Here is a 24,431-nt window from a genome sequence, read left to right on the forward strand (position 1 = left end):
GATACATATATAATAAACGGGAATGTACTGCACTAAAGTGCGATGCCGTTTGTTAAATTAAAAAGGAACTTCCAGTGTACCTCAGGTGTAAATGCAAAATGAGGGAGAAACTGAAAACAAACGGTGGGACGTAATTTAGATGTAGTAAATAAATAAGACACACATTTATTAGAAAAAAGTATGCATGTTAAGTCTTTTCAATGCATAATGTAATAATGAGTATCTTTAGAGCGCTTATTTATTTAACCATGGGATGTAGAATGTTAGGGCTAATTAAGGAAAGTTTCTGCGCTTCCACACGAGAGAAAATCAGTCATTTGTGGTGTATAAAATGTTCAATAAGGATTGGCCTTTTTTAAAAAAAAAAGTTTGCATCCTTAATGGCGTTTGGATGACCTTTTTACGAAAGTAAGTCAAATTATAAAAATAACCATATGATATAGTAACAGAATGTGCTGCATAATTTGCCTTCTGTTGCATAATATCTCGCATAATGTACCCTTTTCTTAATGAATAATTGGCTTTCCATTGCACATAATTTTGTCATCGTGCTGCATAATTTTGCCCCCAAAGTGGCATATGAATTTGATGTACATGCCTTCAAGTTAATACTGTAGCAGTGCCTTTCCAGGACACTGAACATGTATCACTTGAGGTGTAGGAGGGAGATAAACCTATTACATAACCAGAAACATCTATTGACACCATACTTAAAAGGAATGTGTGCTGGCGGTTAAAAAAGCGTAAATAGCCTGGGTGAAAGAGAATTCATAAATATTTACTCCAGCAAACTTCGCAATGAGGACGAAGGAAAGAAAGATGTGCAACTCTAGCTGTATGGCCAAGACAAAAGGCAAAATGTATTGCAAAAAGTGAGGAAAGAGTGAAAAAGAATAGAAATGAATCTATTTATCTATGTGAATTTGTGTAGTGCAAACCTAGTTACAAAGCAACAGAACTACAAAGCGATCAGCTGGCCTGCTTTGCTGGTCATTGTGCGTGTAGGCACTCCGATCCAGCCTAAGAAATCCAAAGATTATGGCCCAGAGAGCACAAGAAGCCCCCTCTAACCCTTTTCAGAGACCTGAAGAGAGATGCTCAAAAATGTCAGTTTGGCAAACTCCCTTCCTGTAACAAAAATTGCCTGTAGCTTTGTTCTTCCTCATTCCACTTCCAATTGCCACTTCCCAGTACCTTCTAGCCTTCTCACCGGGTGGTGTGAGCTCAGACCCTTCCGCAGTTAGTCTTGTGTACTGAAAGAATCAACACTTGACATACATGGTGGTCCCATGACCTTCCATTTGGGGACATGGATTCATGGATTGCATAGGTGGAGCACAGAGCTGACATGTCTGGTAGCTGAATCCAGATATTTAAAAGAGGGACCCTTGTTGTCTTAGTGTGTGCTTCCGCTTCTTGGACAGCTTGCTGCATCATTTGGTTCACCTCCCATCAGCATATCACTTCAATATAAATTGCCTACAAGTCAATATTGTAACAGTGCCTTTCCTAGATGTTAAATTAGTATCACTGGAAGAATAGGAGTTTTTGAAAGATGTCTGGTGTTTGTAATCAGTTGTAGGCAGCAAGCAATGTAAGCCTCACTGGGTTTTACACATCCTCCTGGTTCTACCTATACTACAAATACTATCTATCTATCTATCTATCTATCTATCTATCTATCTATCTATCTATCTATCTATCTATCTATCTATCTATCTCTATATATATATATATAAATATATTAAAATTCACAGAAAAAAACAAAGGTTACAGGGACGTTATACTTAGGTTCTGAATTTACTCATACAAAACCTTAAAAATTCTGCAGTTATAGTTAGAGTTATTTCAAATAACTATAACTCGTGCCCCCGCCATGCACAGTTTTGTCTTCATTAATTTGACTACTAATGCTTCATTTACTTTTTTTAATAATGTTATAGAAATTGTCATGAGTGCTGGAATATCTGGGGTAATTAGCAGTGCATGATGAGGGAGCGAGGTATAGTTACTGGAAGCATGTGTTATATTTACTTGAAATACATTTCTAAGGTTTTGTACACGTAAATTCAGAACTAACATCCCTGTAACCTTTGCTTTTTTTAGTGAATTTCTATGTTTTTTTATATTCAATGTCCTAACTATAACATCCTTGTAACCTTTGTATTTTCAGTAAATGTCTTTGTTTTTTTAACACAAAGTAATTTTAATTACTATAGGTTAATCCAACCACCACCATGCATGGCCTTCTGGGAAGGCCCTGCAGCCAACCCCCTATAACCACTCAAACCTGTGCTACGCACGGTCCGTCTCTCTGGGTGTGAGAATAGGTGTGAAAGGGAGTCTCTGGGTGTAAGAGTGGGTGTGACAGTATCTGCGTGGGTGTGAGAGTGGATGGGAGAGGGTCTATGTGGTTGTGAGAGTGAGTGTGACAGTGTCTGTCTGGGTGTGAGAGTAGATGTGAGAGGGAGTCTCTGGATGTGAGAGTGGATGTAAGAGTATCTCTATGAGTGGGTGCATGAGTGTCTGTGTGTTTCCATAAGTGGATGTGTGAAAGTCTGAGTGGATCTGTGAATGGGTGCGTGAATGTCTGAGTGGGTCTGTGAGTGGGTGTGTAACTGTCTAAATGAGTCTGTGAGTGAGTGTGTGAGTCTCTAAGTGGGTCTGTGAGTGGGTGTGAGTCCTTGAGTGGGTCTGAGTGGATCTGTGAGTTTTTGCGTGAGTCTCTGAGTGGGTCTGTGAGGGAGTGCATGAGTCTCTGAGCAGGTCTGTGAGTGGGCATGAGTCCCTGAGTGGGTCTGTGAGTGGGTGCATGAGTCTATGAGTAGGTCTGTGATCTGTGAGGGGGTGTGTAAGTGTCTAAGTGGGTCTACCAGTGGGTGCGTGAGTGTCTGAGTGGGTCTGAAACTGGGTGTATGACTCTGAGTTGGTCTGTAAGTGGGTGCATGAATGTCTTAGTGCCTTCTATTAGTGAATGATTTAGTGTATGAATGAATCTGTGAATGTTTTTTTTTAAATATACATTTTGCCTAAATACATAAATTTGTTGCAAGGTTACACTGGGGCACAATGAGTGTCACAACGTATTCACGAATATCGTGCGCTGTGAAAAGAAAAAACATTATAAGGTCATAACTTGACCCTCAAAGACTCCTATATCACTCCCTCGGGGTCAGGGTACCTCCACCCTGACCCCTTATACCACTTATCATTTCTATTTTTCAGCACTGTGGACCCATTCCGGTAACATAAAATGGTGTCTGCAAATTCCTTGTCAGGTTGTGGCCATCCAATCACAGCATTCGCAAATTTGCTGTGATTGCTGCAAAGAAGTCGTAACGAATCTGCACCAACAGATATACAAATTTACTTCCCCTTTATTTGTCTCGAGAACTACTGAACGGATTTACACCAAATAACCAAATATCCAAAAGCACAATCTGCGTACCCAAACCTACCTTTCTGCCAAATTTGGGGTAATTCCATCTTGATCAAGACTCTCAAGAGTCGAAACGCGCTGGTGTTTGCTCGAAGAAAATAAAAGTGCTTTGACAACTGAAGACTGGAGTGTGGCATTGACATTTTTTCTACTTTGACTGAAATATATATATATATACACACACACACACACACACACACACACACACACACACATATATATATACCTATACCAGTAGGTATAGTTAGGACCCAGTTTCCATAGGAAAAGTGTTTTTTGTATTGCCAATAACTTTGTCACCGTTTGATGAATCTGCCCAAATTTTTCAAAACTTCAAAACATTTGCCATCTTGAAAGCGTCAGTGTGATTTGTCATGTGGGGGGGCGAGAAAAAGGCTACAGCTGAAATCTCTGGACGGAATTACACCAAATTTAGTAGAAAGGTAGCTCCTGGTGGAGAAAATGCCCTTTTTGTTATTTGGGGTAAATACATTCAGTAGTTAAGGAGAAATTTAAAGGTAAAAAAATAGGTGACTAGGGATGCGGATCCAACAGCCCTGTACTGATTGCCTGCCAGCACTTTAATATGGAAGTATTGGCAGCCATTTTGGGACTCAGACTCAGCCAACTCCCACAAAAAAACTTAAAAATAAAGAAAAGGGGGCAGGGTAGGAATAACCTGATCCCTAGACCTGGTGCTGGAGTCCCCAGGGGACCCTGCCAGAACCAAAAAGAATTTCTTTTTAAATGTTTCCAGTGAAACCACAGAAGATCCATGAATCCCAGGAAAAGTTATTTTTAAAAAACAAAAGCAGTTTCCTGCATTAGTTTAAAATCTAGCCCGCAGGGGAGCCAGGTCCTGGAGGCATGCCAAACAATAAATTGTTGGGAGGGGGCTCACGTGCCCTCTTCCTGAGGCTATAAAGAGCCCCAGTGACCACCACTTACATGAGACTTTATTTAGAGTTTGGTAACCCCACTCTTCAGGCTTGTTAGAGCCATGGAACCATCACCTCTCCGGGGCTTTATTGAACAATTGGAGTGACCCCCCTCCTGTGTCTCTTAAGGACCCTAGGGACCACCACCTCCCCAGGGCTTCATTCAGAAATTGGAGGGTGGCGCGCGGACCCCTCTCCTATGGTTCTTAAGAGCAATGGGGACCACCACCTTCCTGTGGAACAGTCATTCATTTGAAAAGGAGGCCCTCCTGGGGCCATTAATAGCCATGAGGACCCCCATTCCCCAGTGCTGGCTCCCTATGTCCCGAGGTCCCTCCCCTTGAGACATAGCAGTTTGCTTTTGCTTGGCAGGAGCTTTGACACCTTCTGCAAAGAGATAGCAAACAGTAACTCTGCTCCCAGTGGGCGGGAGCAGGAAAGCTGCTCCCGCTCAGTGGGAGTGGAGTTTTTATTTGTTTCCCTGCCTGTTGTCAAGCAGGTGGGAAAACAGATGAAAAAATTGTTCCTGCAAGCAGGGCAAAGCATTTTTTGTTGTTCCCTCCATGCAGGAGGTATGCCAGCTCCCGCTGAAGACAGAGAGCCGGCAGTGACTGTGAGGGTATTGAGGTCCCCATCCCCTCGATCCTAAGCAGCAGAGAAGTTTTGTTGGCTTCTCCACACAAGGATTTATGTTATCGCACATTTCAGTATGAAGACGCTCGAGGAGCAATCACATTGCCAAAACTACAGACACACAACGTTGTCATGTAGGCTTCCATTATTCTAATGAGAATACTGGATTTAAGTGACACAATCGCCAGTGGGTCAGAAGACTGAGTCTAACCCACTACAGGTGACACCTGTCACCCCAATCCGTGTTTTGCTCAGGTTTACTTGCAGTGCCTCATCTCTACCCAGGATCAGGGATGATTGGCCAGCTGAGTGCATGACACAATTGACCCCTTAGGGAAATCGTGGTCACTCAGATCTCATCCGTTTCTCTCAGTTACATTAGTCTCAAATATACAAGGACAAGCAGAGGCAGTATATGTTTCAATGAGGCTTTAAAGAAGCAACTGCATCTTAGACAATAAAGCATGTTCTGCACTAACCAGGATGATAAAGCTTGACAGGATTAAAATTGTGACAAGGAGAGTAAAGCATAAAAATAACGTTACCATATTGTTACTAGAGTCAATAGACTAATTCCTACCTAGGCTATATTGGAGCACAGCATGTTAGGCTCTAGGTCTGCTCTTGAGGTTCCCCTGGGAAGACATCATCCCCCATACCTGAGCAAAGGCCTGAAGTCTGCATAAGCAGCTGTAGCGAAGCGTTCAGCAATCAGCATACAGTCGTGGCCCTCTCACTAGAATCTCCCCCTAAAGTGTATGGGATAGGGAAGTGTTTTTATAATAAAGTAGCTGATGTTCTGAGAAAATGTCCCTACGTATGGATGTGTATGTTTCTATCAACACCAGAGACAAAATGTTACCACGTTTACCAGCAACCTATCTTAGGAGAAGCACAGAGAGAAAGAAATGTCTTCTTTAAGAACACAGTGCTGGCTTAGGCAAAGAACACCTAGATAGAGAGAAACAAACACGACTGCAAATGTGGCTATTTCTAAAATAATAATGAAGCTGAATAAAATAAATCTAGGTTAAAGTGCACAGCGGCAAGCCTAGGGAGCTATAGCTAAAATGGCTACTCAACAAGGTCACTGGAGACATTATCTGGGGTCCTTTTACACTACTGCTGGCAGGATCACGGAGGTATTCTTCCAACTTTGGATTCAGAAACCACAAATGGCCTGGTGAGATACCTTCACCATTCTCACCAATAGAGGTTGATTATTTATTTGGACTTGGAGAAGACTGTAGTAGTAAGATTCATTCAATCACAAATCAATGACATTATACGAAAAACATTTCTGAACTATGAACGACTTGACACTAAATCAAACTTCAAACTGAATAAAGTTTCAAAGCTTTAGTACAATCTCAAAATTCATGTCACAAATATATGGTGGAATACTAAGTTATAAACATACATGAAAACATTGGCTGACAAAAATGTCCACAAATATTCAACTTCTAAGCATCAATACTGTTAAACAATCCAAAACAATAACATAAAACAGCAGAACTACAATATGCACATTAATTTCCGATATTTCAAAGTAGATGATTGTGACATCAGTAAATCATCAAAATACAGTCAATAGCATTAAAATTTCTGGGCTGGGCCATTCCTGTCACTAACACAAATTTAAACTTGCAAGTGTGGAAATGTGCTAAAACATGCGGGCAAAAGAAAGACAAAAATAATTTGGAAAAATCATCTAACTAAGGCAGCTCACTATAAAAATGCAGGTACCTAAGCTGAAAAGAAATGAGAAACCACATATAGTTATACCTCTCCTCATGGGACAGCAGACAGCAATATTTTGTCAGCAAAAGTGGTCACTTTCTACAGGCTGAACGTTGGACAAGTCAGCAGTTCATAATTATTTGGGCATACTAGTACTAAACAGCATAAACAAACTGGGCAGTTAAGTCTAAGACGAAACTCATCAGAAGGCTTGAAAGGGACAGAAGGTGACAGCAACAGACTTCAAGCAGGAAAAGACTCACACAAACTAACTCAAACTTACTTCATTTTCTAAAGCTCTTCACCGATTAAAACAACCACAGTCCTCTTCATTGGTCCTTTAGGTGGGCTCACCTCAGGTGTTAGACTCAGTGTCCAATGACTTTTGACGGCACCACCAAGTTTGCTACTATTCCGGGTTTTCTTAGAGAAAGTGCATTGTAAGTTTAATGATTTCATATAGTCCCGCTAAAATATTAAATTTTCTACTTATTTGTTACTTGAAAATTATCTCTCATAACACACAATACAAACTAAACATTTCTCATGGAAATCATAGATTTCTTGTCTTGTTTGACAGCAAAACAAACAATGTTGCATGATTAATACTAAAACATGTTCTTCGCCTTCAATACAATAGAACATTCAACATCATATCAGCAACCTAGAGAAATAATTCGGGTCAGAGGGAACAGAATAATCAAATGATTTTCCACTACTGCTGCACGCATAAAACTCTCCCGGCTAGTCTAGCTAAGAAAGCCTTGATACACATTATTATAGTTAATACATTAATAAACCCTATTGAACACCTTACAACTCATATCAAATATGCAATTACGACATGTCAGAACTATTTAAAATGTGCATTTATTTTCGGCACACATGTAACTCAAATCAGTGATTTTATTTAATTCAATATAAGTATGATTAATATGAATTTAAAACTTCATTTCTGATATTCATTTAGTAAAATATTCTTTGCATTATCTCATTTCATGAATTCACTCAAATATAAATGCACAATGCCTTCATGTTAAACGTGATGTCACAATATGAATGGCAGCCACAATGTCCTGCATAACATAAATTAAAGGTTTATAGGTCACCATACGCTAACTTTTACGCCACTAGTATATTATTAAAATTTGATCTCTATCACAGCTGTAGTGTAGAATATGAATGATACATTTTACCCAACAAGGTAGCACTTACTAATTATCCAGTAGACAGTACTCTAGTTGGGTAGACATTTTGCACAAAACTGTGGCCTCTTCTATGCAGCTCATGATCCATTCTGGCAGTTATGCTCATTTCACAGAAATTAAACCTTAATGGGAAGTACTTACTCATAAAAACAAAGCAAGTGCCCCAGTTAAAGCTTTGATTCCTTAACATACGTATTAAGGCGAAGCAAGTGTGTTTTCTCTGCAGTTCCACCTTGAAAAATGTCCTTCTCGGCGACCTCAACTTTCACCTGGAGAATAACAACGACCCCAACACCACCAGCATAATCGACAACGTCGCCACCCTGGGACTCAGACAACTCGTCACTACCCCAACACACTCCGCTGGCCACACGCTGGACCCCATCTTTTCCGCTAGCCCCACGTCACCTTCAGCCACACCACCCAACTCCCATGGACCGACCACTGCTGCATCCACTTCACCTTCCAGAAACCCACCACACACCACCGCACCCAACAGATCCCCTGCCGCAACTGGAGCAAAATCAGCCAAGACCAGCTGAACACCAGTCTCGCCCGAAAACCACCCACCGAACCCACCAATCCCGACCTCCCAGCCTGCAACTTCTGGCGCTGGATCGACAACTGTGCCATCACTCTTGCCACGCTCAATAAACCTTAAAACAGAAATGCCAACAAGAGAGCCAGCTGGTTCACCTCGGACCTTCAAGCCTCCAAGCAAACCTTTCGGAAACTGGAGAGAAAGTGGCTCCTCGAACAGATTCCAGACAACCATGCCGCCTTCAAGAACTCCATCCGCAATCACCATCACCTCATCAGATCTGCCAAGAAAACCTCCTTCAAAGACCGCCTGGACAACAACGCGCACAACAGCAGGGAGCTCTTCATCATTGTGAATGAACTCTCCAACCCCCACCTCCCGCACAAATGACATCCCACCTTCACAAGACCTGTGCAACTCCCTCGCTGCCTTCTTCCCCCACAAGATCACAGACATCCATGACAGCTTCAACAGCCAGACCACCCCGCCAATCACCTACTCCTCAGACTCTCCACCCACTTTCAACTACGACCCCCTGCTCATCTGGACCGACGTGAACGAAGACAACACAATCAAAACCATGGGCACCAACCACTCTGGATCTCCGTCAGACCCATGCCCGCACCACATCTTTAACAAAGCAAGCGCCACCATGGCACCCTACCTCCCCAAAGTCATTAACATCTCCTTTGAGACCGCAACCTACCTCGAGAGCTGGAAGCATGCTGAGATCAAACCCTTACTCAAGACACCTACGGCGGACCAGAGAGACCTCAAGAACTTCTGCCCCATCTCCCTGCTCCCATTCCCGGCCAAGGTCATTGAGAAGATCGTCAACAGACAACTGACCTACTACCTCGAAGAAACCAACATCCTGGACCCATCCCAGTCAGGGTTCCGCAGCAACCACAGTACAGGAACCACCCTCATCGCCGCCACTGACGACATCAGGGCCCTGCTTGACAATGGCAAAATCACAGCCCTCATCCTCCTGGACCTCTCACCCGCCTTCGACACCGTCTGCCACCGCATCCTACGCACACGCCTCCACAACGCAGGGATCCGGGACAAAGCTCTGGAGTGGACCACCTCCTTCCTCTCTGGCAGAACCCAGAGCATCCGCCTCCCCCTTTCTGCTCCAAAGCCTCTAAGATCATCTGCGGCATTCCCCAAGGTTCGTCCCTCAGCCCTACACTTTTCAACGTCTACATGGCCCCGCTCGCCCGCGTCGCCTGGCTGCACAACCTCAACATCATCTCCTACGCCGAAGACACCCAACTGATCCTCTCCCTCACCAAGGAGCCCCTCACCGCCAAATCCAACCTCCATGAAGGAATGAAGGCCGTCGCCGAATGGATGAGGAACAGCAAACTGAAGTTGAACTCAGATAAGACGGAGGTCCTCATCTTCAGCACCAATCCCTCAGCCTGGGACGACTCCTGGTGGCTGACCGCTCTGGGAGCAGCCCCAACACCCACCAACCATGCACGAAAACTTGGGCATCATCCTTGACTCAACACTCTCCATGACCAAGCAAGTCAGCGCCGTCTCTTCAACCCGCTTCATCACCCTCTGCATGCTCTGCAAGATCTACAGATGGATCCCCACAGATACCAGAAGAACAGTCACACAAGCCCTCGTCAGCAGCAAACTTGACTACGGAAACACCCTCTGCGCAGGAGCCCCGGCCAAACTCCTCAAACAACTGCAACGCATACAAAACGCCTCCGTACGCCTGATCCTCGATGCCCACCGCCACAGCCACATCACTCCCCTTCTGAGAGACCTACACTGGCTCCCCGTCAACAAAAGGATAACCTTCAAGCTCCTCACCCACGCACACAAGGCAAGCCACAACACAGGTCCAGCCTACCTCAACAGACGACTCAACTTCTACACCCTGTCCCGCCAACTCCTCTCAGCCGACCTCGCCCTTGCCACCGTCCCCCGCATCTGAAGAGCGACTACAGGAGGCAGATCCTTCTCCCACCTTGCTGCTAAGACCTGGAACACCCTTCCCTTGCCCCTACGACAGACCGAAGACCTGCTGACTTTCAGGAAGTGGCTCAAAACCTGGCTATTTGAGCAGTAGCAGCACCCCCCCAGTGCCTTGAGACCCTCATGGGTGTTAGTGCGCTCTACAAATACACTGATTGATTGATTGATTGAAAAATAATTTGAAATCCTTGATGGAGGTGAATACATTGTTGCTCTTTCGTAGCCCATATCTATACCTTAATACTTGTCCAAGAATAAACCTACTTCAGGCGTAAATTCTTCTAACTGTGACACCGGGACTGCACAATTAGACTACATAATTTAAAAACAAGCCTACTTGCCACAATTGCTAGTAATCAACCATCTGATAGTTTCAAATCTTTATGGTCTGTTTTGCCAAAAATGTTATAATTCCAAAAACGCAAATATCAATAGCTGTAGTCTTAATGCTCTCAAAGGTTTTATTTACACAGATTATGAGCAATGGTCAAAAACAATATTACTTTAAAACATTTACTCTACAGAAAAAAAATGACTGAACCCTGTTTAATACTAAATAGGTAAGTTGCATGACCCAAACAAACCAAATCCAAACCTAACTTACAAGATACTTAGGAAAACCTACCTGATAACTTTAGATCACTGTCATCCTTCCAAATGAATAATTCCTTAAAATCCCAGATTCCCAAAAGAAGATATCTAAAAACGTTATAAACAGAGGATATCTCAATGAGCTGATAATGTTCCTCAAGAAATCATTTTATCGGCTGTTATATACATACCATATACTTTCATGATAAGAAATATCTACAATATATGATCCAATAATATCAAGATAAATCTGCAAGCCCCATAATGAGGGAAACTGAAAAAAGAAGAAGTAAAATAAAGATATGGATAAATGAAAAAAAACAATAGTCACCAATTTAACATCATCACATTTTAATTACTATAAAAGACAGAATAAGTAACAATATGCATCTATCGACTACACCCGCGCCTCCTTCAAGCTTTTTATTGGATTATATCACCGTCTTGCATTCAAAACCTCTCCTCCAATGTCGACGTTTACATCGTGAAACTGAGCATTTTCAATCCGTCTTTATATAACCCTTCACAAAAATCCACCAAGCAGTCACTACATGCGTTAGTAAAATGCTTCTGGTGTTATGTGAACTTTGAAAATCATTGTGGATATCTTTTATATGACATATAAGTTGCAGGTGAAATAGGTTATTATAAGATCCATCTATAATATGATTTTGGGATGAAGTGATTTTTTCTCTTTTTCTAATTTTCACTTTTATATTTCAGTAGAGGTTTTTTTGTAATAAGATCAAATGACCATACAGTACAACTTGAGTCTTAGGCGGATTGATCCTATTTCAATGACCTGTGCACTCAAAATAGCTTTTTTCTTTTTTAATTCATCAATCCTGAAGAAGCAACAGTGTCCTGAAAGACGTCTTGGCTGTTGCACGTGTTGATGTATAATTTGTAAAAAATCAATCATTGATACAAAGCGTATGGATCGTCTTTGAGAGTTTGTCTTAGCAGTCAGGCTTAACTTAGAGGCAATGTGTAAAGTATTTATACAGCACACAAACTGTAATAAAGTGAAAACACAACACAAGAAAACTCCTGTAACCAATTTAGAAAATAGAGTAAAATGGAATAAATGGTTTGAAATTAAAATGACAAAAAACCCAATCAGTAGAACCATAGTTCAGAATTTTTAAGTTTAAGGTTCAAAATAGCACCTTAAAGATAAAAGCGCCAATCACAGACAATTGGTCCACTTTAGCACCACAATCAAGGGTTCAGGACTGTATGGCGACATCTTGGGGGTTCAGGACTCACTCAGGCTGGGTCCAGGTTCAGGTTCAGATTGGTAGGAGTCCATGTCCCTGTGGCTATGAAGAGGAGACCAGCAAACTAGCCCTTTGCGTCACTTTTATTAGTCCTGGGTGCAGGTTTAGAAGCAGGGCTTAACAGCAGGGCCGGCCTCAGAGGTTTCAAGGCAGGCTCCAGGCAGCAAAGCAGTCCTTCCAGGTACAGCAGCAGTCTGGCAGAGTGCACAGCAAGTCCCAGCAGCAGGCGGCCCTCTGAGAGTCCTTCAGCAGGCTCAGTAACAAATTGAGGAGAAGGGTGATAGCCTATTTTTATACCCGAGTGCCCTGTTCCTAGAATCTGGGAGAAGTTTCAAGGAGGGTTCCGTGAAGTCCTAGGAGTGTCCTGCCTCCCCTGCCCTGGCTCAAAGATGGCTTCAGTGACAATAAAGGGTCATTAAGCCTATTGTGGGGGGACAACGCACAGCCTATTCACATGCAAGTGGGACTATGCTCAGCTCCACACCTACAACCTTCCAGTTGATGGCCCATTCAGATTCAGCTAATCTTGCTATTATGTGAATGTCTGTCGGGAATTCACAAAGTCTAACTGTCTGTTACACCCAGTCATGTGACCCAAGACAGGCTGAAGGCACAACGGTCTGAGGGCAGGAAAATTACAATTTTCTAAAAGTGCAGTTTTCAAAATTGTAGTGATAAATTAAACTTTACCATTGAAGAGGATTCATCATTATAATTCCAAAGGGACCAAACATGACATAGCTACCTCCATTCAATTAGGAATTAAAGTGTATTAAATGTAATAAGGAATCACTAATGTTACCATATGGGAGGGGTAGGCCTCACAGTATTGAAAAACAAATGTGTGAGTTTTCCACTAACAGGGCATGTAATACTTAAAAGTGCATGTTCTACCTTTTAATTACACATCACCCTGCCCTATGGGCTACATGGAGCCTACTTTTGGGTTTACTTATATGTGATAAAAGGGGAGTTTAAGGCTTGGCAAGGGGAATTAATTGGCACGTCGACATGACAGTGGGACACTGCATGCTAAGTTGTAATGGCAGGCCAGGGACATGTTTTGAAGTGTTCTTTAAGTGGGTGGCACAATAAGTGCATTTAATCTACAGACCCTGGGTATATGGTATACCACTCTACAAGAAATTAGAAGTATTAAATATGTAAGTCAGTTATATGCCAATAATATTATTGTTAGGGGAGTGAGCACAAGCACTGGTCAGTAGTTGGAAAGTTCACAGAGTCCCATGGCCAACATAAGCAAAAGTCCAGAAATAGTGGAGGCAAGCAGGCAAAAAAACTTATGGGGGATAACCACCTTAAGGCTGACAGGTTTATATTTTTCACCAAAACGATCGGCAAGGTCACACTTTTTGGTGGTGCTTTCAGGAGGTCAGACCAGCTCCGACAATGTGCAAAACATTTTTGCCCTGGCGGGTCCGTTGGGGACCCCAGCACCTGAGCTAGGGGGTCATGTAATTCCCACCCTGCCCCCCTTTTGTTTTTTAAGGGCGTGTCTGTCATCGGCTGCTTGATTGGGCCTTGGCTGCATGGCCTGTGGCCAACCCCCTCCGCACACAGCTGTAGGTGATAGTTGGATTAACGTAAAGTAATTAAAGTTACTTTATGTTAAAAATCTATAGAAATTCACTGAAATAAACAAGGGGAACAGGGATGTTATAGTTAGGAAACAAAATTTAAAAAAAACATAGGATTTCACTTAAAAAATCAAAGGTTATAGGGACAGTAAAGTTAGGCTCACATTTCAAATGTGTAAATCCATTTAAAGTCAGCAGCTATAGTTATTTCAAGGAACGATAACTCGTGCCCCAAGGTAGCTCTCACCCTCGCCATACACTGATAATTACCCCATTTATTACATCACTCATGACATCTTTTAGAACATCAGTGATAATATCAATGTAACATTTGCAGTACATCTTTTGATGACATAACTGTGCACGGCAGGGGTGCGAGTTATAGTTCCCTTAGGGCACAAGTATCCTTCGTCTTTTCATTGAATACATATGGATCATGTCAGTTAAAACATACAGTTTAAACAAACAAGTTATAGTTATCTCAAGTAACTATTATTCATGCCCCACCAGCCTGTGTTGTAATCAATTATGTCATTTCAGTCAGCTTGCAAACTCTAAAGCACGAAATGCACATTTATTTTGAGTTTTGAGTCTTGTGGTTCACCTTTAGTGCTCCTACGCTAAGAGAGCACCCTTCATAGGCCACACAATTAACAAATGTAGACTATGATACCAGAAATGAATGCCTATAACACATTAATTCTGTCAAACCCATATATAAAGGTTATGCAGATGACACATTATTCTGCATATGATTTGTATTACATTAGCGCAGAATAAAATCCTTCCACATACAAATGTATGTTTCCATATGCACTGTCCTGGGATAGGTAGAGGGGAACACACCAAAAGCATTTCCTTCTCTGGCACTGCTGTTTTCTTGACCTAAAATGAACTTTCTACCAGGCAGGATAAAAGGGAGGGATCATGGTAAGGGGCATAGCTTGGTCAGTAAGATTGGGAGGGGGGTGAGGTTCAGATTTCCCAAGAATCACACTGGCATATAATGTTAAAATACATTATTCGACTACCAGTGCACAAGAGAGGGGCTTAAGGGGCATCGGAAAGGGAGAGAAATGTGGAATGGTAGGGTACTAAGGGCCTCATTCCGACCCCGGCGGCACAAGACCACCAGGGCCGGGGGCAACGGAAGCACCGCCAACAGGCTGGCGGTGCTTCATTGCCCATTCTGAGCACGGCGTTAAAGCCGCGGTCAGAAAAGGGAATCCGGCGGTTTCCCGCCGGATTTCCCCTGCTTGGGCAGAACCTCCATGGCGGCACTGCAAGCAGCGCCGCCATGGAGATTCCGACTCCCTTCCCGCCATCCTGTTCCTGGCGGTTTTTACCGCCAGGAACAGGATGGCGGGAACGGGTGTCGTGGGGCCCCTGGGGGCCCCTGCACTGCCCATGCCACTGGCATGGGCAGTGCAGGGGCCCCCCTAACAGGGCCCCAGAGAGATTTTCACTGTCTGCATTGCAGACAGTGAAAATCGCGACGGGTGCAACTGCACCCGTCGCACCCCTGCAACACAGCTGGCTCCATTCGGAGCCAGCTTCAATGTTGCAGGGGCTTTCCCGCTGGGCCGGCGGGTGCTCCCTTGGCGGGCGCCCACCGGCCCAGCGGGAAAGTCAGAATGGCCTCCGCGGTCTTCTGACCGCGGAGCGGCAATTTGGCGGTTCCCGCCAGGCGGGCAGCGTCCGCCACCCGCCAGGGTCAGAATGACCCTCTAAGTGAGAGAAAGCACATTATTTTGCAAAATAAAATAAAAATTGGGTGTGCTTTTTTGTCTGTGTAAACATTCTTGGTGGAATCTGACAGACACCTCCTAATACCAGACTGAAAGCACCTGTACCCAACTATTTATCATAAAATACAATTATTAAGGGGGTGTAGCACCCTAACATCCCTCCCCTCCGAAGCTACACCCCTGATCATGTTACAACTATCAGTTCCATCCATTCCACTCAGTAGGGCAGATAGACATACTTTCACCGCCCGGGGCCAAGGGGAATATATCTGGTGTCACCAAACTCTTCATTAAGCAACACACATCTGTGCAGAGATAGAGTTGAGTTCCACCACTGTTCCTGCACACTTATGTGTGAAACTGGTACATTTGATGGTTTGCACTGTTATGCAATTATATTGTGGTATTTGTATAGTGAAAACCTAACTGAAAAGCAATGTGGTGCTGTACAGAGTAAAGAGCATAGATACAGTCAGCAAGTGATTACAGGGATTATGTAAGTTTCTGATTGTAGAACAGGGCTATTTACATGGTGTTAAAAATTGGGTTTGTGGTTGGCAGAAATATGCACCCTGTCCAGAATCACATTCCTAGTCAAGGTAAGTCAGACACACACCATAAATTAACCTTTGCTGCAAATATAGTGCTTAAGAAATGTAAAGTGCCAACTGGGGTTATCTTGTTGTGCTAGACTAGGTAAAATCCAAAAGTTTAGGCTGACCATGGTGTACAATGGGACCGCTACAGGCCAACCTTGTCCTGCTGAAAAAGTTCCTTGTTTGGAGGGCTGTGTTGAGGTGAAGATGTAAAGCACCTGCCAAAAAACAAGCTACGCTAAAACAGATCAAAGGAGTATGCAGCAACCGTAAGTAAATGCAAGCGGTGCTGCCCTCTGGATTTCGAGTCACCTACACCAGCCTTTCCATGGTGGTTTACACCGCCGTGGAAATGCTGGCAGAATGGGGGTGCCGGGGACCTGCCGGGGGTGCACTTGGCATGGGCAGTGCAGGGGCCCCCATGCACCACCCCATAGTGCATTTCACTGCCCGAATTACAGGCTGAGCCGGCGTCACTGTTAAGGCCATCTTCACAGCAGGGCTGGTGGGCAGAAACACTCTTTTTGTCTGCCGCACTAGCAGTCAGGTGGCAGGATGAGTTAGGCGGGCGGCCTCCGCCACCAGCCAAACTCAGAATAACCACCTTAGTCTAAATCTTACTAATAAAAACCGCTGGTGGAAAGATCTCACTATCCTGAGGTAAGGCTCCATCCCATGGACAGTTTTCCAAATGGTATTTGCCTGCGTCTTACTTTTTAGCCACTCCTCCTGCTCCTTTACAGCTTAGTCCCTCTCCTATAATAGCTATTTGATAGATGCAACATAGCCTTTTTGATTAATTCTGGCTGCTCAACATACCTTTCGCACCCCATCTTCTGCAGGGATTCTTAACTATGGCGGAGCCAGGGTATGTGACCACCATTACCTAGGCCCTTTCAGTCCCTAATAATCAATTTATTCTGGTCCAATTCTTGATTAGACCAGACTTGAACCCACATAACAATGGAAGCTAAAGCCTTCCTATCTGTGATGTAGTCAAGTCCTAATTCCTCATCGACAATAAAGGTAGGGGCAGATTGCGTGAGACAGAGTAACCTCCTTGCAAAAACATTTTCCGCTCTCTGAATCTCTCTGCAGTCCTTAAAATCCCAACACCCACTACCATAGGTTGCTGTAGCAATACACTTAGCTCCAAAGACTTTAAGCAAAGCCTGTGTTGGTCTAGAACCTAGTCTACCTGCAAACTCAAAAAGAGCTGCTACAACCCTGGCTAAAGCATTCCTCTTAAGCCTCCTTTGCAGGATCCATGAACCATTCTCATTGAACAGGACACCCCAAATAGGGAAATGTTGTGACCCTCGTTATCTCATGTCCTTCTCCAAAAAACTGTTTCCAGCGCTTCTCTCTACTCCTAATTCTCATTACATGAGATTTATAATCATTTATTTTCATATCAAGAGGTGACATGAGGCAAATGAAGGAATCAAGACTCTTCTGAAGACCAACCGCAGTTCTGGCTATCAGCACAGTATCGTCTGCATAAATCAGAGCCAGAATCAACAAAGATCCCACAAGTAAGATATCTTTTGTAGCTGAGCTTAACATCGGGCACATTTTGTTAATATATAGGGTAAGCAAAAGTGGAGCCAATATACAGCCCTGCCTCACCCCTTTGTCAATTCTAATCTGATCAGTTAAAGACCATTCATTGTTATACCTCACCCCCCCGTCAACCCCCTGTGAAAATCCTTCAAAAAGTTAACCAGACTGGAGTCCATCCCCAAATCAATTAACATGGACCAGAGCTTATCTCTGCTAACCCTGTCAAAGGCAAAAGCCAGATTCATAAACGCTACTTTGGCCTGCTTGGCCATGGTATAGCTGCCAACTATCAGATTCAAATTCAGACACTGGTCAAGGGTACCTGACCCCCTTCTAAATCCATACTGAACGCAGGAAACCACTTTCTGCTTCTCTAGCCAGTACGACAGCCTTGCTAAAATTACCCTGCCCAAGATCTTCATGGAGTATTCGATAAGCGAGATGTGTCTGCAACAAATAGGCTCAGACCGAGCCCCTTTTTAAACACCAGAACAATGATAGAACACCACCAAGAAGGGGGAGAGCCCTCACTCCAAGTTGCATTGAACAACGAAACTACAACCTTTACCCACCCTTCAGCATCATAGCAAAATAAATCAACAGGCACCCCTTCAGGTGCCTGGTCTAACACATGACAAAAGACTATGGGGCAGATTTAATATTTTTCAGTGCAATGCAGCAGCCAAAGTTGTTGCATTGGGCAAAGGGTGCTGAAAGCTGAGCAGAGCCACATTTATTGAAACATGACCTTCTGCTGCATTCAAATTCTGAGGTAGCACATTATAAAGGCTAGCTAGCACCAGCCACAATCTTTGAATCATGGTGCAGAGGTGTGAATGTGCAGTCCAGCATGGGATTTGTAGTCAAAACATAATGTTCCAGTATAAACTCCAATGCCTAGACAAATTTGGAAACATTTCACACATTGTATGTATGCTGTGCAGTGCAGCACACATGCAATATTTTGAATGTTTTGAGAAATGAAAACGTTTCTCCTTCTCAGCATCTTCTTCAAAGGGGAAGTTATATTTTGACTCAAAGCCCAGCCTGGCCACATTTACAGCACAGGCTTTTCATCAAAACTATGGATGCTTGTGCAGATCCACCCAAGAAACACTCAAGTAATGTCCCCTTGATGTGATGTTGTGATAAGAAGCACAGACTTGAGCAATTGCCAGTGGCTGAGATTAATTAAAGTATTCCATTATCACCTTTTTGTTGCAGTTTATGTCCTACGGGGCATATTTAAGAAAAATGGGGCTGCACACAGTGCAGCACCACTTTTCTTGCACTCCTTAGAGCCCCACTAACGCCACTACGGTGGTAGTTTGGCGACTGGTGTCACAATTTTTGACCCTAGTCCCTCACTTTGCAGGATTAGCATCAAGAATTCGGATGCTAATCCTGCAAAGCACCCAGAGGTCCATTGTAAACAATGGAAGCCTCCTTTTAACGCCTCCTCTGAGCAGGCGTTAAAAGGGCCGAAAAAATTAAGCAAGGAAATCTCATAGATTTCCTTGCTGCATTATTTTGGCCCCAATGATGGGGGAATGCCCCCTTACATATATTATGCCTGCTGTAAGCATAATGTAGCGCAAAGTGTTGCAAAGTGGCGGAATGCATGCATTGCACCACTTTATAAATATGGTGCAAGTTTTTTTGGCTTTCTAACACCACATTAGTGTAAAACAATTACGCTAATGAGGACTTTGAATGGCTCTAGAGGCTCTTAAATATGCCCCTAAGTATGATGGATATGCCCAGACGTCTTTGTTCACTGTTCCAAATGACTCAACCTGACTGATGAGACCTCTGTAGGTTGAAAGCTGTCCACAGTTGCTTGTGGTCCCTTCTGGAGGGTTTTTTAGGGGGCCCTTTGGAATGTACCTTTCCCATAAGGACCAAGGTCAGTTCTGATCTGTATGAGGTGGCCATTTTTCTACTTTGGCATGCTGATCGACTGGAATGCAGCTTCAAGTGATTGACAGTGGCTGAGATTAATTCAAGCATTCCAATCATCTCCTTGTTACTGTTGGAGTTTACGCCGTAAGTGTAACGAGTATGCCCACACATAGGTCCTGTACTCACTGTGGTATAGGACTCCTAGCTATACTTCCACGGGCAGCTCCTCCATAAGTGTGGAGGAGCGTTGCCCCCATCAGCAGCAACTGCTGCAAATTCTTTCACAAGTAAAGGATAATAAACTGTGTTTATTATCCTTTCTTTGTGAAAGGGGCAGGGCATTGGGCGTGACTAGCAGAGGGGAGTGCACTGTGCACCTCTCCTCATAGTGCGTGTGTGTTTGGCCGTCAGTCTTGGGCTCTCTCCAGCCCAGCAACACAGCTGCTGGGCTGGGCTGGAGAGAATCTGTACAGGCTCCCACTCTGCCAGTTTGTAATGGACTGTTCCCATGAGGAGAATGGTAGGGGCAGTTTGCATATACGGGCTTTTGTCTAAAGTGGCAAGGTGGGCAACAAACAAAGGACTTGAATGCATCTCTAAGAGATTGCCAGTGGCTGCACTAAGGTCCATATTTATACTTTCTGGCTCAAATCAGCGATTGGGCAGATTTGCGTCAAAAGGTTTACCTCCGGCTACCGCCATTCCAATGCGCCAGCCGGGCACCTTGTTTATGGAATGACGTTAGCCAGCGCTGCGGCCTGGTTAACGTCAAAATAAATTACTGTAACCGTGCAGCAAGGTGAAGGGAAGACTGGGGGTTGTGCGCCAAAGAATGGTGCAAGTCAGGTTAGAGTCAAAAATATTGGCTCTAACCTTCCTTGCGCCATTTTTTGGCACACAACCCCCTTGGAAATGACTCCTGTCTTAGCAAAGACAGGAGTCATGCCCCCATGGCCAATGGCCATGCCCAGGGGACTTCTGACCCCTGAGCATGGCCATTGGGCACAGTGGCATGTAAGGGGGCCAAGTCAGGCCCCCCTATGCCAAAAAAAAAATATATATATATATACTTACCTGCACTTACCTGCACTCACCATGGATTGGTCCCCCTCCTCATCCAGGGGTGGGCGAGGGTGGCAGGGGGTGTCCTTGGGTGCAGGGAAGGGCACCTGTGGACTGCTTCCATGGTCTCCCACCATGAAAATGAGCCCACAGGTCCTTTAAAGCCTGCCCTGACCCAGGCATTAAAAAACAGCTAAATCCGGTTGGGTGCCATGTTTTAAGGCCCACCTGCACCTGTGCATCATTTTGACGCCGGAGGATAAATAAGGCGCACATGGCTTAGAGTCATTCTTTGCACGGGAACATCTCTACCTTGTATGTCATTAGCGCAAGGTAGGTTTTCCAGTACAAAAAATGACTCAAACTCCATAACTTTGACACAAGATGGGTCTAATTTGCGTTAAAAAAATGATGCAAATCCGGCGCAAACAGAGTAAAAATATGGGCCTAAGCATTTAGTTATATTTTTTACTGGAAAGTAAAAAACCCCTACAGAAATTTGCGTCACTTTCTATTCCATGGAGCTAGTAAATAAACAAAATTCTGTGTCGAGAGTCTTTTTGCGGTGTGAATGGTGCACCAGCCCCTATTCCATCCCATTGCTTCCGAGTTTCATAATCACGTCAACAATGAAGATGATGTCGTATTGAACATCTTGGTGAATGTATATAATAATACAAGAACTCTGACTACATGAGTATCAATCGCAGGATCGTGTGTGTAAAGGCAACGGGGTGAGTGAGGCTATCTGTGCAGCGTACATTCCAGTCTACATCGTCTCTTTGCGCGTCTATGCCTATGCCTTGGAATCTGAAATGCATAATTGATGGGATCTGTCCTTTCTTTATTTACAAGTGACCGATAAATCGTTTTGAGAAAACAACCAATGTAGTCAACTTCGAGTCATTTGCCTCAGGATAGGCATTCGGTTTTTGAACAGGAGCTCGTGCTCGTTGGAATTTACGAGAAGCTGTCACATTAAATGCAATTAAGTTAATAGAAACCACATCAATGATAAACTTTCAGAAGTACTGCGTCATTTTTTCAGAATATTTATTTGAATATATTTCATGGGGCCTGTGTAATCTTCCTAAATTAATTTCTAGGAATCACGCGGTATCAGCTTGTAAAGTTGCAGGCTATCTTTCCCTTGATACACAGCTTTTTTATGGAAAAATTCCTGGAATGTAATAATTGCAGTTCGTGATTCTTATGGCAGGCTAGACATTTCGAAAAGAAGTGTTTATGCGCCATCTAGTGAACATGTTAGGAAAGTAAATACTAGAATGATTCTCTTAAGAGTGGTTAAGAAGACTATACAGTAGAAGATATCAATACACCGAATTGGGTTGCCAACCGGTAAATAAGACGTAGTTCAAATGCAATTGCTTTAGAAATATGTACATGGCCACATTTTTAGAAATAAAACTAAAATGATTCAATAACTATAAGTCAATGAGCGAAAAGACATGAGGAAGACATCTCCGCCTACGTACTGTTATGGTGCAAATTAAGGAAACCGAACGGTGAGACAATAGTTCATAATTTTTTTAAGGTTTTAAAGACACTCATCTAAAGCCCCTTACTCGAATGATAAAATAAATCACGGTATAGTAATGAGCTTAAACTGTAATGAACGGCGCCACCTCGTGCTGGAATTCGGGACAGCCGGTGATTAAAGTGCTCTAATTAGAGTCGTCAACCCATTTTCACAGTAGGAAGGACTTCTAAACCTATCAAGAGAGAAAAAAGATGCACATTTTTTGCTGCAGCTTTACATTTGTTCGTCTTTTACGTGTACAATGGCACCACGGAGGACTATACTAATATCCTAATCACAATCTACAATCACAAATCCCATGGTAGGTACAGCGATGATTTTGTGTCCGGAAAGAAATTACGACCAGGCACCAAATAGATCTTCAAACTAAAAACAAGCATTGGCAATGCCAATAGGTCTCGCATTGGCAAGAGTTAGAGCTATTGACATTGTAAATGACAATGGGGCATATTTAAGAGCCCCTAGCGCCATTCCAACACCACATCGGTGTCATTTTCTTATGCTTATGTGGCGTTAGAAGGCCAAAAACGCGCCACCATATTTACAAAGTGGCGCAATGCATTACGCGACTTTGTAACCCTTTGTGCTACATTACTCCTGCGCCAGTTATAATGTATGCAAACGTGGCGGACCTCTGTTGGGGGAGGGCGGGGGGGCAAAAAAATGGCACTAGGAAATCTAACAGATTTCCTTGCACCATTTTTTCAGCACTTGAGCAGGTATTAAAAGGAGGCTTTCATTGGTAAGAATGGGCCTCTAGATGCTTTGCAGGAATAGCGTCAGAATTCTTTAGGATAATCCTGCAAAGCACTGGACTAGCATTTTGACTCTAGTTCGATAACTACCACCATGGTGTACCATATTTTAAATATGGCGCACACATGGTGGCCTTAGGGGGGTGCTAAGGGGCTCAAGAAAAGTGGCACTGCACTGTGTGCAGCACCATTTTTCTTAAATATGCCTCAAGGTATTTTAGTTATGTGTTTTGGAGTGGAGTGGATGCATGCGTGGAGTGGAATTATGTGGGTACAACTCCAGATTACACCTTTACACCAGCTTATCAGAATTTTTAAGGAGCAATGATTTCTTCACAATAAAGTGGAGAAGGCCCCAAGACCATTTCAGCATAAAGTTCAGTTTTAATAATCGTCACTGGCATACATATTTCAAAGCACAAGTAATGCATTAACTATATTTATCTGACTCTAGTTCTATCTTAAAGGCATTGTCTAATTATAAAGTCATTAGTTCATGTCAAAAAGGGCAACCCTTAACGTGGATATGGACACAGATTCTTGAAACACCTTATAGCAGTACCTGTGGTAATAAGAGACTGCCCATGCAAATAGATTCCCCACTAAGATGACCATAACCTGATAAATACAAAATGCGAAAGACTATGATTAGTCACTTGTGGGTGGAATTTTCTTTGAAGCTGGGCGGCATATTTATACTCCATGTGTACCAAATTTGCCTCATTTTTTTTTACGCAAATTCGGCACAAAACGAACTCCATGTTTATTTTTTGATGTTAGACCCATATAACGTCAAAATATTGGAGTTTGCACCATTTTTTAGAAGCATGAGTCTACCTTGCGTCAATGAGATGCAAGGTAGACGTTCCCATCTAAAAAATAGTGCTATCCCCATAGCCCCATATTTATCCCCAGTGCTAAAATCATGCACGGGTGGGAGGAAGGGCTAAATAATGGTACAAAGCTTGCTTTGCACCATTATTTAACGCCTGTGTCAGACCGGGCGTTAGGGGACCTATGAGTCCATTTCTATGGTTAAACACCATGGAATGGGTACACAGGTGCCTTTCCCAAGCCCCAAGAATACCCCCACCCCCTCAGAGAAAGGGGGACCCTACCCAGATAAGTAGGGGAAGTATTGGTATTTTCTTTTTGAAAATGCCATCAGGGCTCAACATAGGGCCCCCTGCATAGCACAGGATGCAGTGGCCATGCCTAGGGGACCCTCGTCCCCTGTGCTGGCCACTAGGGTGGTGGGCATGACTCCTGTCTTTCATA

This window comes from Pleurodeles waltl, chromosome 11, assembly GCF_031143425.1.
Source record: "Pleurodeles waltl isolate 20211129_DDA chromosome 11, aPleWal1.hap1.20221129, whole genome shotgun sequence".
Lineage (NCBI taxonomy): Eukaryota > Metazoa > Chordata > Amphibia > Caudata > Salamandridae > Pleurodeles > Pleurodeles waltl.